This window comes from Pyrgilauda ruficollis, unplaced genomic scaffold (genome assembly GCF_017590135.1).
Source record: "Pyrgilauda ruficollis isolate IOZ18807 unplaced genomic scaffold, ASM1759013v1 scaffold35, whole genome shotgun sequence".
In the NCBI taxonomy this organism is placed as follows: domain Eukaryota; kingdom Metazoa; phylum Chordata; class Aves; order Passeriformes; family Passeridae; genus Pyrgilauda; species Pyrgilauda ruficollis.
The window spans coordinates 5,481,035-5,498,223 of NW_024524934.1; the positions used below are offsets into that span (position 1 = coordinate 5,481,035).

The window sequence follows — 17,189 nt, forward strand, 5'->3', positions numbered from 1 at the left end:
CTCACAGACATCTCTTCTGTGACAAGCAGCCCATGCAGGGGTTTCTGTGAGCTGAATCTGAGGTTCAGATTCAAATCCCTGAAGGGTATGAATAACACAAGTGCATGTATTCAGTAACTTAACACAGGTACACTGAAAAGCCTGGCTTTGTCTTGTATTCTTGTCTCAGTATTCTTTCCTGCTCAGACTGTTTTAAGAGGCTCTGAGGGGAGAAGCACTGGGCTTGCTGCTTAATTTAAAATGAAGAAATTGCTTCTCACACATAAAATGCCCCACTATTCTGACAGTGGCACTCAAGGGTTTTTTGAAGCAGTTCTGCTGAAATGTCAGCAGCACATCCATGGTGCCAAGGGAGAGTCATGACTGCTCTAAAACAGGTCAAATGTAGCTGTGACAATCTGTTCCCTCGAGGAATTGCCCATATGGCACACTGTTTACTGAAGCTTGCATGACAGTCCCCTTTTATCTGGTCATCAAGGTGTGCAACTGAATGCAGTGCAGGCTAAATAATGGGTTTATTACTGATTTCTTCTCCTCAAACACTTTCATTCTGTACCCACACACACATATAGTGACAGAATCTCCAGTTTCCTCTTAGTTGCACACAGACGTTTTTATGCTTAATGATCAAGAAGCAGGTGAGCTGTGGAACACTTTGGATATAAACTATGACACTAAATATGACCTTTACCTGGAGAGCCTTGGGCTACAGCTGGGCCTGGCTCTTAAAAGAGCTGAATTTGAGATCTTGCTGATGGAGTCCACATGAATAAATTTACTTGCTAAATCACATTGTATTTTTATTCCTGTTCCCTTCAGGTAGTTTTAAACAAATCTCTTTTTCTTTTAAGAGCTGTTCCGAGTATAAAATTTTACATGTTTTGGAGCTGTTTGGATGAAGTCATGTAAGTACAGACAGATGGCAGGGATCTATCTGAGCCCACTTACATGAATATTTAACAGCCTGACTGGAAGAAGAAGAGGGTCACAGTCCAAACCTTCAATAACCAGCTTATCCACACTACCTATTCCCAGTCTTTGTCTGCTGCTATTTGAGTAGCTGAAACTGGAAGGAGGGAGGGCTGTCATTGCTGAAGTGGCAGTCACATCCAGTTAACAGACAAAAAGGGAAAGATCTTTCTTCAACTTGCTACTGTTTACCTTCTCCTTAATCAGATAAGTAGAGACATACTCATTTTTCCTCTTAAATTAGGCAAGAATCTTCTTTTCAGTGGCCATAGTCTTCTCTTCTTACTTTTCTCTCTCATCTTTACAGATAGCTATTGCTGACTGAGTTGACATTTTCAATAATGTCAACTAATAGACTTCTTTTCCTGCCCCTGAATAATTTTTTGCTGCATCTGTTTGATATTGGAGAAAGCATTCATCCACCTGCCCTGTATCCTCTAACTGGCAGCTCCAGCTATGCCACTTGATACAAATCACTAATGTAATAGTCCTTGAGTTACACAGACTCTTTGCAGAGAGATTTTAGTCTGGCAGATTGGTTACCAAAATATGGGAAATCATAGAGAAAACATCCCTAGAGTCAAACCTTCCTGATATAGCAATTTTCTCCACAAAGAACCAATATATACTACCTCATTATCTGACCTGCTCACCACTGATCCACAAAAGCATCACATTCTGCTCCAGTTCAGCTTGCATCATTCTGCCTCACAGACGCCTGCCACATTTTATCTGAGGTCTGTCCCAGCACTGTCTCAAGATATGCAGCTCCACACATGTGCTTGCTAGGAAAAGGATCTGTATTCATGAGCAATTGAAGCCTGGGGACAATCTTTTTGCTGAGTGTTCCATACCATGCATGGTGGGGGTCAGTCCTTCACCATGTGGGGCAAGGAATACTTGGGATTGTCAACATCTGAGTATGAAATTATGATTATTAATATGAAAGAGAAGCCTATGGGTTTTTACATTCCATACATTCGAAAGAAATTGCCAGTGGGATCAGTGTAACCCAGGCACATGTGCAGAGGAAAGAGAAGAGCCCTAAATATTTATAAGGGGACAGGGAGAAATTGAAGTCTTAAAATTACTCCTTCCACCATTTCAACCTTTTTGGAAAGGTTGAAACCTCCTAATTTCAGCAAATCCAAAATGCAAATGTTCTGAGAGACTTTCTGTCTCTGTGCATATGCTGATAATACGTGCTGTTCTCTCATCCCTGTCAGGGATTTAAACAGATTATTGCTTGATGCCCAGAAACATTTTATATGCTATTAAAGCTTGTGCAGCTCTTTCAGCATAACACTGCTCAGCACTTGAGTCTGTGTGCAGTACAGATCTTTGTCTCCTCTGTAGCTGCAAATCTGCAAGCAGCCACATTAGCTTTCTGGAAGTAGGGAGAGAACATGAAAGGTTTGCTTAATTCAATTTAGAGAAATACTCTGGTGTGTTTATGCAACCAGAATGAGAAAAAAGCGGATCAAAACAACATTTTTCTGCTCTCTTCCCTCCACTCCCTTCTCAAAAGGAGAAGGAAGAAAAAGCACCTTCCCTTTGAGCCATTCTCTATAGCAGCATCAGGCAGAACAGAGAGCAGTGTGCAAGGAAAATCTCCCTTCCCAACACTAAGTCCCATGGAATGGCATGCTCTGACTGCAGGTGCTGCAGGGGGCTTCTCTGGGAACTGACCCCCTTCTCCTCTAGTCTGGGGCTGTGGACTAATCCTCTCCACTTTTGGACAAGACTCTAAGAAAGGATGAATTGTTACTGTTTGTCATTCTACCAGCATGTTTTGCTGTTTCACATGTCTTTGAAAATCGCACCACAACAGACAGCAAAAACTTCATTAATTACATAAAAGCAGGGAAATGCAGCCAGCTTGTTTCAGCAAGAAAGTGAAATATATCTGTCTATGCTGATAAGCACCATAGTTGGATAAATCTCAAACTATGAAAGAATACACACCCCTTCCATCAGCATCAAGAAATCTGGTATACAGTGCTACTGTTCTTAACCAGGCAACTAATGAGCATTGATTTCTTGACTTCTCAGGTAAAATGACAAAGACAAATATTTTAAATACATGTTAATCTTTTTGAGGGCTCCACACAGGCTTCACTCCAGCCTCCCAGCTTGGCTCTGCTCTAGAGAGTGGTGCCAGCATTGGGGAAGGCTCACTCCTGGCCAGGCCAAGTCCAAAGCTGAAGGTGGGGAACACATCTCCTACCAAGGCTCATAAAGAACATCCCTCAAGCCAAACCTTAACTTTGGTACCAGTCTACCAGAAGGTTATTAAAGAACACTGATCTTCTTCTCCGAAGCAGATGTCTAACCGGCTCTATAGAAGCAGCTGAGCAATTAGAAAAAAATTGTCTGTGCTACCATTCAAGTGAAGATCTCTCTAGCACTTTCTGTTGGAAAGTCAAATCATAACCATGCTCTAATGGCTTGTCACCCACCTAACAGTATTTAATTCTGTCAGGAAGCCATGTGATTTATTTGCAATCCTCAATCTTCATTTAAAAAAAGGGAAGTCCATGTGAATTGGAGATAAGCCCAGAAGCGAGTGGCGAGTAGATAGAGTCCAGGGCAGTAGTATTTACATTTTTTTCCATGTAAGTGTAGGGAAAGAGTGAGGAACTACAGTAAAAATTTAACTACTGATGCTGCAGTTCCTGGAATTTGCATCTCTTCATTTTACAGACGAAGCACCTTTCAAGCTGCTTGGCTACCAGCAGCCAAGTTTCTTTGTCCCTGTATCATCCCTCTGCTGCACAGCTGAAAACAAGCAGAACTCACAGCACAGGAAAGGTAGAATGGCTGTAACCAGCACAGGCATCTGAAACCTTCAATATCAGCTTTTTTTCCCCATCTGCTGTGATTGTTTCAAATAAGGAGAGAAATATTTTCACATATAAAAACCTCCAACTAATTAAAAAAAACAATTGTCTGTCTCTGAACTGAAGTAAGACTAGTTCTCTGTATGTTCTGCTTAAAACATGAGGCCCCAATACAATATTTTCTCTTCTTCCTATTCACAAGAAAATCAAAAAGGGCTCTATTTGGAGTCTGAGCATATAATCAAATCCTTCAGTGGCACAAGAAAGATTCATTAGTTAGCAATTGCTACCTATTGCTGTTTGTCAGGATGGGGGAGTGAGAGAGAGAGAAATAAAAAATAGGGTTTTGGTGAACTGAGCTAAATTCGTCATCAGAAAAAAAAAAGCAATAAAATCTTTCTAAAAGCAAAGAGGAACTGTCAACATTCAAAGGACAGTCTGAGGGTTTCAGAAAATACTGGAGTGGTGAAAAGAGCACCCTTACCAGGTTATTTCAAATGGATGACTTATTATAGTATGTTTTTCAAACATTTTTTTTAAATAAACTAAACAAAACTATATTCCAAATGATAACAATCTACACTATCATTAATAAGCATACAATAAATAAATATGGGCAAGTTTTTCTTCTCAGATTTTCACCATTGCAGCTGCTCCTGCTGCCTTTGGATCCTATGCACAATCAGAGGAAGACCTTTCCCTGGGAGTTTATCAGAAACCATGGTCAAAATAAATGGCCTAAATCAAAATACACTACTTTTCATTTAAATAATTGATACCCAGCATTTTGTTCTTCTGCACACATGTACACACATTGTCAGCTCTGGGGTTGTGCACAGAAACCATCTTAGAAATTAAGTAAGGCACCTGGAGCCAGCCTGCAGTTCCCTACAGTCAAACTGATCTTTGCTACCAACTGTGTATCAGTAGAGAGAGCTGTGTATTTTACATAACAATGACCTCGGAAATCCTCACAGTTATTTGAACCATTCCCTTCTATCCCTTTCTTTGGAATTTGCAAAAAATACAACATTTGGAGGCTTAATTTTGCCAGGACCTGTAAAAAACTTTCTCAGTTATCTTATCAACTCATTCAAAACATTTAAACAGTCTGAAGAAAATCAGAGGCTGGTAATGAAGTTCTCTTTTCTTTCTAAGTTCATCACTCCCTGGAAAATCCAGAAGACTATTTAAGAGATCTGAGCTGTAATCATACTGAGCCATTGACTACAAAGGAGACACACAGACCTAAAAGAAGGTGACAATATTTCTTCTGTTTCAAAAGTGTCTTCATGATAACCACACAGTCATGGTCCCTTTTGTATAAAGCTGGAGCCAACCATTTGGTACTATTTGATATTTCTAGCAGATCTGAGAGACACGAACTGAGACCATCTCTTTGGAAATTGTACACAGACATAGAATTCAAAACAAGAAGCTCATACAGCCACTCATTTTAAGTTTAGATAGCTGGGGTGGCTCAGAGATAAGCAGTGATACAGCCAGTTTAGCCTGCTACATGCACAGAGAGCCATAAACCTCTGGCACTATAAATCACAGTTCTCTGATCTGCTCCTCAGTCACTGCAGTATTATTTGGAGAGCAGTGCCCTCTCTTTACTAGAGCTCTGCAAAGGCATCCTTCCTCCCTTAGCTGCAGTTGATGACTACAAGGCTACCATGGTCCCTGTCTGTCAGGAGCAGGCAATGCCGAGACCCCAGGCACAGCTTCCAAACAGGCATCTTTGCAAAAAGTGCTGCCTTCATTTTGGCTCTGTTGACACAAAACTGCTGTAAGGACAGGAGGGATATCGTGCTTATTGATACAAAGCCCATCTGCATGTTGGAGCAATGGAAAGGGACTGACAAAATGGGCATGAGGAAGACGCATAGTCCTTCTTCCCTCCAGGGGCTCCCTAGGGAATCCAAGGCGGCCACTGCAGTCACTCCAGATGAGCAAGCATCAGCAGAAATCCAGTTGAGAAAAGCAGGAAGGTGGCTGAGTAAATGAAGAAAGGGAAAGGAGAGGGAGCTGGAAGTAAAAACATTCCCAAGGTGGAAAGAAAGGCACTGCAAGGGGCTGGTGCAAAAACCCAGAGGTGCTCCTGCCACTCCAGGAGCTACACAGCCAGCCCTAATGGTATCAGGGTACATCCCCACTCTTTGGAGGCTTATCCTGAAAGGATCACCTTCAGTCCAATTTTTTGTACACTCTGCTAGCATCTTTTCTGCAAAAGAAAGAAATAATGGAGGAGAAAGAAATAGATTTCAGAGAAAATTCAGCACCCTTCTCTACCCAAAGACTGGACAGGAAGAAGGGACAATTAAGAAAAAGTATCTGTGTTAAAGTATGATAATGAATGAACCTGTTGCCCAACAGTACATTAGCCTAGAGAAATGCAATATTGGGACAGGCTATTCTATGGGGCTGATACTATTTTCTGATGCATTACATGTGGAGATGTGTGAATCACATACTGCACAGTGGTTAAAAGCTTTTGAATCCCTCACAAAATAATATATATGCAGGAAGAGTGGAAAACTGGATAGAAGGCTGCTCCGTTCTGGGAAATGAGGAATGATGTCTGGGTCATCTCAAAAAAACAATCACCCAGGTGATTTGAAAACCTTTTCACATGGGAGTAGGATTTTTATTAATATGTAGATGTGTCTCTGCTCTTATGAGATGCTGCTGCCATCAATCTTGTGATATAGTAATGATCATAGTAACAATAAAAACAACAGTTACATTTATTGTATTCGGTGCATGATCTTTCATTCAGTTCTTGAGTGGCATGAAAAAATACATTTATTTCAATCAGTATATCTGCCAAGGAAAATTGATAGCATGACAATGTTTCTTCGAAGAAGCCTTATTTAAGAAACCTTTTGACAAGGAAATAAATCTGGATGATGAATGCCTAACAAGATTGGCTTTAGTCACAGCTCTAACATTGGCCAAGACAATCTTTGTTAACCACAGATATGCATATCTGTTGCAAAAAAATCAAATTACTACAACATAGTGAATCACAGCTCACAGTCTGATTTGTATTAACAGGCCATGTGTGTATTCCTAGTCCGCTGTAAGTGTGAAGGAAAATAACAGTGACTGAAGGAACGTGTTTTCCTTTGCGACTGGAACAGACAGCGAATGCACACAGGCAGTAATACACTGCCCTGCTGATGAGCAACAGCTCATTTGGCCCCAGCAAACCAATGGTTTACACAGATTTTACAAACTCTACACCTCTTCTTCTGCATCAAACTATTATCAAGTTAAAGAACATATGCACTGTTAAATTCTACAGTCAACTGGGACAAATTGCACTTCACAAATATTGGATGAGAAATATCTCTACAGTAAAAACAGACATACCTGAACTGTACACCCCTAAAGCACGGCCTCAGTTCATTTATAGCTTTGGTCCATCACACTGATTCCAGTTTTTAGGCTGTTTTATCCTCACTGATATAATTTCACACAACTCCTTTGAAAACAAAACTTAAACATTCAAATACACTGGGGAAGAAAAGCTGTTTGTGAGTGTCCCTGCCTTGGCTGCCCTGTAATCACAGGCTAAACCAAACTTCACTTAAGCAACTGTGTGCATGATGAGATGTAAACCTGCAAGGCCACCTTGCTGCAGGTGACTTATGAGCATCATCTCCAGTGACAGTGTAGGTGTCACTCACTAATGAGACACACGCAGCCCACACGTGCAGTGCCACAACTGCAGTCAGGCTCCAGAGGTAAGAGGGTTGCCATGAGCTGGGAGCTCACACCAGTGATTGCAGTGGGGCTAGCAGTCTGTAAACCCCTTCCAACAAACAGAAAAACAAGGAACTGCTTTTCTTGCAAAAAAAAAAAAGAAAGGGAAAAAAAGTTATTCTGGGTTCTTTTGTACATAGCTCCTGAGATATGGTGCCTAGGCTGGGAAAATACCCCTGCTGACTCAAAAAAGATTATAATGATGCCTGCAGGTAAGAAAGTGCCACCTAAGCAGAACCAGACAGTTCATCAGGATGAGAGAAGACTGTAATGATTATATCAATTTTCATTATGTGCTAATATTACATTAATTTTATTTGCATGGAGGTAGTCATTAGGGTTATGGACTGGGGCCATGTCTGTGCATACATTACAGCAGATATAAATGTTGCTGTAGCAGTGTTCCTGGCATTTGAAATAGATGGCATTTCTTCCATGCTTGACACTGGACTCACATTTGCTTCATAGGAAAGTTTCAGGTAGTCCGGCAAGGAGCAAGGATTTGGACTCAATGTTCCTTATGGGTCCCTTTCAACTTGAGGTATTCTAAGATTCCATGATATAGAACCTCTTCTGCAAAGATCACATGTGCTGACTTGAAGGTAACTTTCCTAATAAGTCCTTATAAATTTCTGAGTGTTTATTCTGTTACTTTGGCAAGCTGGGGCCTTTGATTTGGCACTATAAAGTTTCTGTATCACTCAATCCATGGGCAATGTGCTTAAGAGCAAGCCAAGCAAGCGAGACCTGCACTCCTGTATATGACAGCACATTTTGCAAGGCAAAGCAAAATTCTCTAACCCTTTCCTAACACAGGCTAGAGCTTGATTCCTTGTTTATAGCCCACCTAGCATGTCATTCTCATCTCTTCTATGTAGGGATTTATGCAAATAACAGCACTGGAGCCTGAAATAAATGAAGCACTTAGTAATTTTTTAACTACTTAAAACCTTTAACTGCTGGGAAATCTAGAGGAGGTGCAAATACACCTTGACAAACCAGCTACTTGTGCACACCACAGGGAAATGCTTCTGAGACCCCCACAGGGGTCTCAGCTTGAGATTATCTGTTCAGGCATCTGAAACATGCTCAGACTTACATTCCCTGAGCCCTACTTGGATGCTTTCCATGCTCTCATACATGCTTGGGAAAAAGTATACGGGACAAACCATGCTGGCTTTCCCAAATTTCTGTTTGATTCTTTTATCTTCAAATCCCCATCAAAACAGCATGATCACATCCCTGCTGAGTACTTCCCCATATAGGGAAAAAAATCAAAAGACCTGCACTAAGTATTCAGATAGGCTGAGGAAAAAAAATCCTCCAGACATTCTACTTAGACCTTATTCAAGCAAGCACTCATTGATTCCAAGAGGATTTTAACTATTTTAGGACTAAACTGAATTTAGGATTCAGTGTAAATCTCTGTGTTTGGTCATTTATTTCTTCCAACTACTCTCATTTCTTTTATTCAACTTCTAGCGCAAAGTGCATGTCATCAGTCCAGTACATTGTAATAGCTTTCTCTTCCCCAGAAAAGAAGTCACAGAGCAATCACAGTCTATGATCAATCTCTATTCTCCTGAGGCATTGTTATCTGTATTTAAATATGTTTCTTATTGTGTTGGCTGAAAACAACTAAATGCCCAGCTGTTGTAAAGGCTTTGGGAGGATTAGGAAATGAGGCAGTTCAATTTTCTTTTGGCTTGCTTTTCCATCACAAAATTGTCCACGCTTCCTGAGTCAGAGAAATTTATGTCTGTTAATTAGAGTTAATTTTTTTTTTTATATATATCTCTTGCCTACCCTTTCTACCCCATTAAAACTAGCAAGCTGTAATCCAGTACTAAATAAAAAACTGACAGAAGATAAACATCAGACTACAGCTGGTGAGTAGTTAATGCACTTATTTGTAAAGGATTCATGAAGCTTTACAAACATTGAAAAATGACATCTCATCAGCCAAGTGACAGGGACAGTGAAAAAAATCCCCACTGGGCCTACAAGTAGCAGTGTCAGATCCCTATCTGCATCTCCCATGGCATCACTATGCAGAGCAGCACCAGTACTCCCCCTGCACTTTATACTTCAGGATTTTCTTCAGTAAACATCCAGCCACGCAATCTCTTTGCAGAAGAAGCACTGAAGTTTCCAGTATGATCCCTTCTGTGTGACGACTGTATGAAGCATCAGCTTCACTACCCACTTAGCCCAGACCCTACTGCAAATGTTTTTCCTAATCTTATCTCTCTGCAATATTTTCAGCTGGGGTATTTCTCATTGTTTTCCTGCCCAGTGAAGTCTGAAGGACTGCTGTGCTGAAGAAAATGTGTGTCACCCCTGCAGTGCTGGATGAATGGAGCATGCACTTGACCTAATTTTCTGATATGAGTGGTTAAAATAAATTCTAAGATCATTGCTTATGTTCCCAAATACTGTATTGACTACAGATACCAAAGCACCCAGCTACGGACTGGGACACTCTAACATAACTGGGCTCATTTGAAAACTGTGCCCACAAACAGAATTTTGACTTCAGTACAGAAGCACAGACACGTGCCAAGGAGCAGGAGAGTCCCTTTCACACACACACACAGAGACAGGTACATGGCAGGTGGAGGTGAGCAGTGCCATTCCTTTCATTCCATAGTGAATGCACAAACACCCTGTGTGTCCCTGTGTGCACCCTGTGGTCACATTTTCTCTTTCACATATGCAGCTGCAAAAATTGAAAACATCTTTTATAATCACTAGGCAAACCCTACTAGAGCCCGTAAGGCTGTGCCTAGCAGTGGAACTGGATTTTCCAGCATGTAAGGCAGGAATGGACAAACACTGGGTTCACAATGCATCTTGGAGAGAATGTTCTGTCAGTGGTTTCCTACTATTGTGTCAGCAGGTGCTCTCTCTGCTCACTGAGGGGCAGTGGCAGCAGAGCTGGAGAGGCTGGCATGACTGCTCTGCCCTCAGGAAAGGAAGGCTGCAGCTGAGAGGAAAAGCTGTGCCACAAAAGGTGTCACGATGAAACCAGGCAGTTGGTCCAGCCTCCCCAACCTCACCCAAAGGGCTCAAGGCTGCCTTTCCCATCTGTTCATTTCTGGTGTGCCCCTTCCCCAGGATCTGGGAGACTACAAAACCATACACAAAACAGTGAATCTGCAGGACAATATTCTCCCACCTGCCTAGCTCATCAGACTTGCATAAGCCTGTTTATAGGTGAGCCCATGGCATGGATTCTTCATGGCTTCTCATTTCTTCACAGTATAAGTGAGTCCACTGCTCAGACCAGAGATGGTTTTTATGTCTTGCCAACAACATCAAGGATCAGGACCACAGAACACATCAGCTAAGAAAATAATGTAGCTTGGCCCACGTAAGAAGAATCAAGACAGCTAAATCAAAATCCTGACCAAAATGAAATCCCTTTGTTGGGATCCGTTTAAGACAAAATGCATTCTTATAGAGGACCCCCATTTCTCCGAGTCGGTGTTGAGTAGTGCAGTTCTACCCTACCCATAACCAAGCTGGGTTCCTTCAGTCCAGCCCCACTCCCATTCTGAAGTTGGTGAGAATTCTGGTAACAGAGTTTTCCAGGGAGCTGGCATCAGGCCTTAGCAAACTTGAAGCCAAATTTACTTCAGCTGTAATCCCATGAAATAAAGCAGTCACACTGGCCATTGGTCTGGCTCTTCGATCAACCTGGTCAATAGAACAGTGAACAGATGACAAGCAAATGGGGATTTAAACTAACGGTACTTTTGTTAACTTCTCATCCAACAGTATTTTATGATTCTCAGGTCCTTAGAGAAACTTCTAAATAAATTATTAAGTGCTCCCCTCAAGGCAGTCATCTTAGAATTGGCGTGCTTTCTTGGGTAGTATTTTATATTCCTGTCAGTGAGCGCTAAGTGCCGCTAAAGAGGAGCCATAAACCCATTCTGAAAAGCAGCAGCAAGAATGAATCAAATGAATCAGCAATTCTGACTATGTGAGACGCTGACATCATGCTTCCCTGGCTCCAACCCTGGGTCCATAAGAACGATGGAGGTCTGATTAATTACTCCCCAGGCTGCAGAGCTTACACAAGAGCCAAGGACTCAGCAGCAGCCCAACCAGCTGACTCAGAGAGCAGTAACTCATCAGGTGCAATCTGCCTGGATGCCAGATCCTCCTGCCTGCAGTCAATCTGCAAACTAACCTTCCCAAAAGTTTTTGGAAAATGCCATTCACACTCACACTGGCTAAGTGTGCACCAGACAAGATGCACCGATGGCACAGTAGCAGCTGAAGTCATACTTTATTATGCTTTTCCACTTGCTCTGAAGGACACTGGAAACCTTTCCCCACCACTGAAAAACTGCTGGAAAACAGATCAACACCGAAACACTTCCCCATTATGTTCATTAGGCTGGATATAGTTAATTATGGCAGCCCAATCTGCTGTGTTCTTCATCAGCCCCAATGCCTGATTTTGTTGCATTTATATTGTAATCCCAGGACCCTCTTGTGCCAGGTGTTCCACAAGCGTACAATGGAAAATGAGCCCCTATTCACAGCAGGCTTTGTTTTATCATCTGCATCCCAGATACCCAGGCTGGAAAGACAGGTCAACATGGGCAGTTCCTCTCACTGTGCCCACCTACTGCTGTGGCAGAAGGGCAGCCCAGGTTGCCTTACCTTGTGTTGTTCTCAGCTCACTGCAAAGCTATGTAAGGACCTCATCCCTCCCTTTGAAGCCCCAGGCGAACCTGAAGTAATATTCCAGGGGTAGAAACTTCAAGGGTAGAGCTCTCCTGCACTTGACCTGTGCCACAGTGGGTGAAAGAAATGTAATTTTCATCCACCTATACTGTTGCAGGTACATATTTGATTCAATGAGGAATAAAACACCTGTAAAGTAGGTCAGCAATTCTTAGACAGCACTTGCACTTGTTGTTTCCTTTCAGAAGCTGCATAACACACTGATCTCCAAGGGAAAGGAGGGCACAAAGGACGAGGTATTTTCAAGGGAATAAGAATTGCTTTATTTCTGAACAACAGTATACAGCTAGAATCCCAAAGCTCTTCAACTGTTCCATTTTCACTCACAGATTTGGCTCAGATTCCTATGCAAAACAACCCTAGAAAGCTTATTTTTCAACCTAAAAACACTGTTTTCCCCAAATATATGCTATTTTCTACCTGTAGCCCCTACAAGAGAAGAATGAGCAAGAACTTGTGAGGAGAAATCTCACAGTGGGCACAGACAGTTTTCAATATAAGTTCTATTGAGATGCTAACTCTGATCTCACAGAGCACCTCTTCGCTCAAACTTGGCAGCCCAGGAGGTGCTGGGTTGGGATGCTAGAAAGAAGCTTAGGCTAATTAATTGCATTTCTTTTTCTGACAGCAGTGTTTTCCTGCCCTGCTGGATACTCAGAGGCCAGCACTGGTTCCTCTGATTAACAGTACCTCATCATGAATTCAAAGGAAAAGCTGCAGGCTAGAGAAAACTGGATTTTTGTTAGCAAGGATTTGCTCTTGGCAAATAATTATAATTGCTAGTGTTAAAAGGAGATAGTGAATTAGCTACAGCAGACATGAGAAATAAATTTGGAAAAAAGCTTTCAATAATTACAGTGCATATGTCAAATGGAAATTATGCCAATTTGCATATATCTGCAGTCACATTGTACAATATCTCAAGTGGCTTCATGGTAACAAGCTTGTATATTTAAAATCATTTAATATAGCCCAGGGTTTTAATAGCCCAAAAGACACTTCAATAAGTACAGACTGAAAGTTATCCTGGAATTCTCTGGATTTTTATGCCCCATCTACACAGAGTTCATTATTATTTCATAACCATTCATTAAGAAATATACCATCCCCACCCCCGAGTACACACATGGTTTTCCTGATTAAAAACATGTTATAGGTTTTTTGGTTCATTTCAATAGGTCATCTTTATTCCAGTATAACCAGCCACATGGGAAGCCACACTACTACAACTCTGTATATAAACCATCATGTCCCACATCTCACACCAGGGCTAATTTGCAGGCAGGACGTACAGCTCATTGAGAGCTCTGCATCATTTGTCATGTGCTTCAGTCTGGATGAAGTTTCCAGAACATGAAACCTGAACATGAGTGTGTGTGGGTGGATTTGGACAAGAGCTTTGCTCTGGACTCTGGCCAAGGATCACACACTCATTGTGCCACTGGAGAGGATCCTCCTGGACAGCCACAGAAGGGTGCCACACGTGTGGTGTGGCAAGGGGTTGATTCCAAATCCATCTATTTGTTGCTGCTTAGGAATGGGGAAAATTTATTAAAACCACCATCTTATTTTCCCTTTCATTTATGACACCAGTCTATTTAAATTTGACCTGGGAATCCCCACATGCCAAAAAAAATGCTCCCTAGGACATTTGAGAGATGAGCTTTTTGACCCTTCAGTGTCATTACCTCCTTTCAAAGAAGCTATGAGCTTGTACCTGCACCCACCACAGAAAACACTGGGAGTCAGATTATCCCTTTGGAGGAACAAGGATTACTAACAGGTAATCACAGTATTATTGAAAGCTGCCACCAGTCACTTATGGTTCACTCACAGATCTCAAAGCGCTCGACAAAGCCGAGCAGCTTTTACCCTCACACTGCAAAGACAGAGGAAAGAGGAGTCAAGAAGTTTGATGATTTCTACTGGTACAGATATTGCCAAAGTGGCAAAAGCAGTCATCTTAGCTATCTGCCTATCTATCTAACCCCTTCCTCACTAGTAACCTTTCTGCATCTGCAGAAAGGTTACATTACACCATCCTTTTACCTTTTCCATCCAATTTTGCCATGATTTACTCTTTTCTTTAAAACAAGCACCATATCTGCTATTCGAAGATTGTTGGAGTATCTCAACTTTAACTGAAAGTGAAAAGACCAAACCTCAGCTATAGGAGTGTTTGTTGGACTGCCTGAGGGCAGAGATTTGTTGTGTAGCAAAACTGCCAGGCTCTTGTTTTCCTGCTTTCACACACCTGACAATGGGTGCCTTGCAGGCAAGGGAAAATGCCAGCTTTAGGCTAGATTCATCTCTGGGCATTTTCCAACAGGTAGAAAAAAACGAGGAGAGTGCCGAGACAAAAGCACTCCCTAAAATCGTGGCAGGAACACCACCTGGCTGTGGTTATACCCATCAGCAGCAACAGGCCCACGTGGAAATATGCCACTCAGTCATACAAGCCCTGCAGAGAGCTAAGCTAAGGGTTAATATCTACCCCACCTAACTAGAAATGGACAGAGTGCCAAATCTGGGAAAGGATCATTTTTCTACAGACAACTCAGTGCCTGCAGAGACTCACCCCCGTGACTCAGTGCAGCAAGAGGGGGATGCCAAAACAACTCTTTGTGATTTCTGGGGAGGTAAGCCTGGTCCGACTGCAGCACTGCAGGGCGCTCGGTGGCTCAGAGAACTGCTGCAGTAATGTGTTCCTCCCCCAAGCCCAAATTCATCTCAGTCGTGGCCAACTGCATGTCGTTAGGCGTGACAAAAATGTGGTGGCCTGGGTGACATGAGAGGCTCACCCTGCCTCTAGATGCCAGTCATAAAGTGTCACCGTCACCAGAACCATTCTTGACAAGACCACTGACTCTCCTCAGGGCCCTTCCAGCATGCTGGCCAGGGCAAAAGCAGAGGCCAGCAGCCAGCCCCAAACTCCAGGCACATGCTAGATGCTCACATCACCATACCCTGCACCAGAGGCTGTCCTCATCATGAGTACTTTAGTTTCCCAGGTTTGTTCAACCTATGAGAAAACTTTTTACAAGTAGCAGCATGTGCTGAAGAGGTGTTTCTATTGCAGAATAAGCATGTCCTACCAAATGCTGCATTGTCCCACACTCCTATGTGTTTCTGTCAAGGACATTATAACAGCTGGATTTGCCCTGAGGCAGAAGGCAAGGGAAGTGCCCAAACAAGTCAAAGTTAGTTTCCCATGGCATGGACACCTCAGCTGTCCTACTGAACGCATCCTTACCTTCCAAGGGCACGTTGGCACAAGATGTACACAGAATGTACGTATCCCTTCCTTCCCTTTCTTTGAGGAAGCATCTGCACACAGGCCTCCTATTTTCTTAAGGATGATTTAGGAATGTATGGGCAAGGTCAGACAGACCTTGTAGTCTATCTGTAGCTGGATGAGTCTTTGCCACAGGGAAATACAGCTGACGTACCTTGGCACAGCACTGCTACCTTGGGAGAGACATGACTTACTGGATCTGAGAGTGTCCTGCTGCCAGGGCTGAGGCAGAGTGCTGCAGCAGAGGCTGTAGCAAGCTGCTCACATCTCCAGAAACTCCAGAGTACCAGGAGACAAGATATTGCTCAGTCTTTAAAGATTTCTTGTATGTGCTGCAAAAATCCTGCATGAATTTTGTAAGCTGCCTGCATATTTAGATTCCTTAAGTGAGGTTTTTGTTCACTGCAAATGTGTTTAGCTTCAAAAATGCTTTTTCTAAACTGTGCAGCTTGTATTTGTCCTTGAGGTTTGACAGGACATAAAATGTGGCTACATGCCGGAACAGCCTCTCTGCTTGCAAGCTGTTTTGCACTACAGCAGCACATTTGACAGAGGAGTTTTGTAGGGAATGTCATCACAGCAATACAAACTGCTTTACCTTGGACAAGCCTTAACAATACTGTTATGCTATAGGTGTGGCTTTCTTTTAAAAAACTTATTTTTAATGCTACAATATTCAAGGGTGAACAAAGCGCACGCCTGTGCTGATGCCAGTGTTTTCACAATACAGCAGGTTTCAGTTGGCTCAGTGACACCAGAAAGGAACTGGGCTTCAGAGAAATTTGGATGGTTCTCTTCTGAGTCACATCCAGTTGGGTTATCCTTTTGAAAAAATTTGTGCTGCTTGTTTGCAACAGAACTAGCCCTCCTAAGTCTACAGAGAGTATTTTGTTCTCCAACTGTATGGTTCATAGCTTCTGTTGTTGTCATCTTTGGTTTGGCTCATCTAAAATTGTCCTTTCCACAGAGAGAATTGACAAAACACAGAAATCTGGTCAGCGGTTCACAATATTGAGGGGAAGCGATGCCATATCCCAGCTCATCTCTGCTCTTTAGTTTCTGTGTCAGAAAAGACTCTAGTGCACCCCTTCATTTCCAGAAAGCCAACATTCCCTGTGTATGTGTTCACTATGTTACTGAGGAGTTTTCACTGCCATGAAAATAACCCTTCAGGGCACTGCAAGCAGCGAACACATCCAGACAAAGTATCAGGCCGCAACACATATGGTCCTTAGTTCAGTCAGCTGCCCTGAAAATCTGAGGGTAGGCAATGAAACATTAGTTTCAGAGAAGGGAAGAAGGCAAGAAAGAAGTTGGCTTTCTGATTTCTGGCATTATTGTACAAAGCTAAGAAAAAAGGTGACAATACTACACAAGACAAAGTGAAGAAAGGATTGACTAGAGAGAAGTAGAAGTTTAATAACACCTGTAACATAATAGGATTTTTTTTCCTCTCAAAAAGTCTTGGACATTTTCACTAGTCATTGAAAAAAGCTAAAAGGATGCAAACAAGACCTGTAATTCACAGCAAGCATCCACCACAGGCTCAGCTT

General features: G+C 42.3%; 1 protein-coding gene across 1 annotated transcript in view; it reads right to left on the reverse strand.

Annotated features, from left to right (window-relative positions):
- GFOD1 (glucose-fructose oxidoreductase domain containing 1) overlaps positions 1 to 17,189 on the reverse strand; it is a 71,486-nt gene that overhangs the window by 7,737 nt on the left and 46,560 nt on the right. The gene's annotated exons all lie outside the window — the stretch shown is intronic.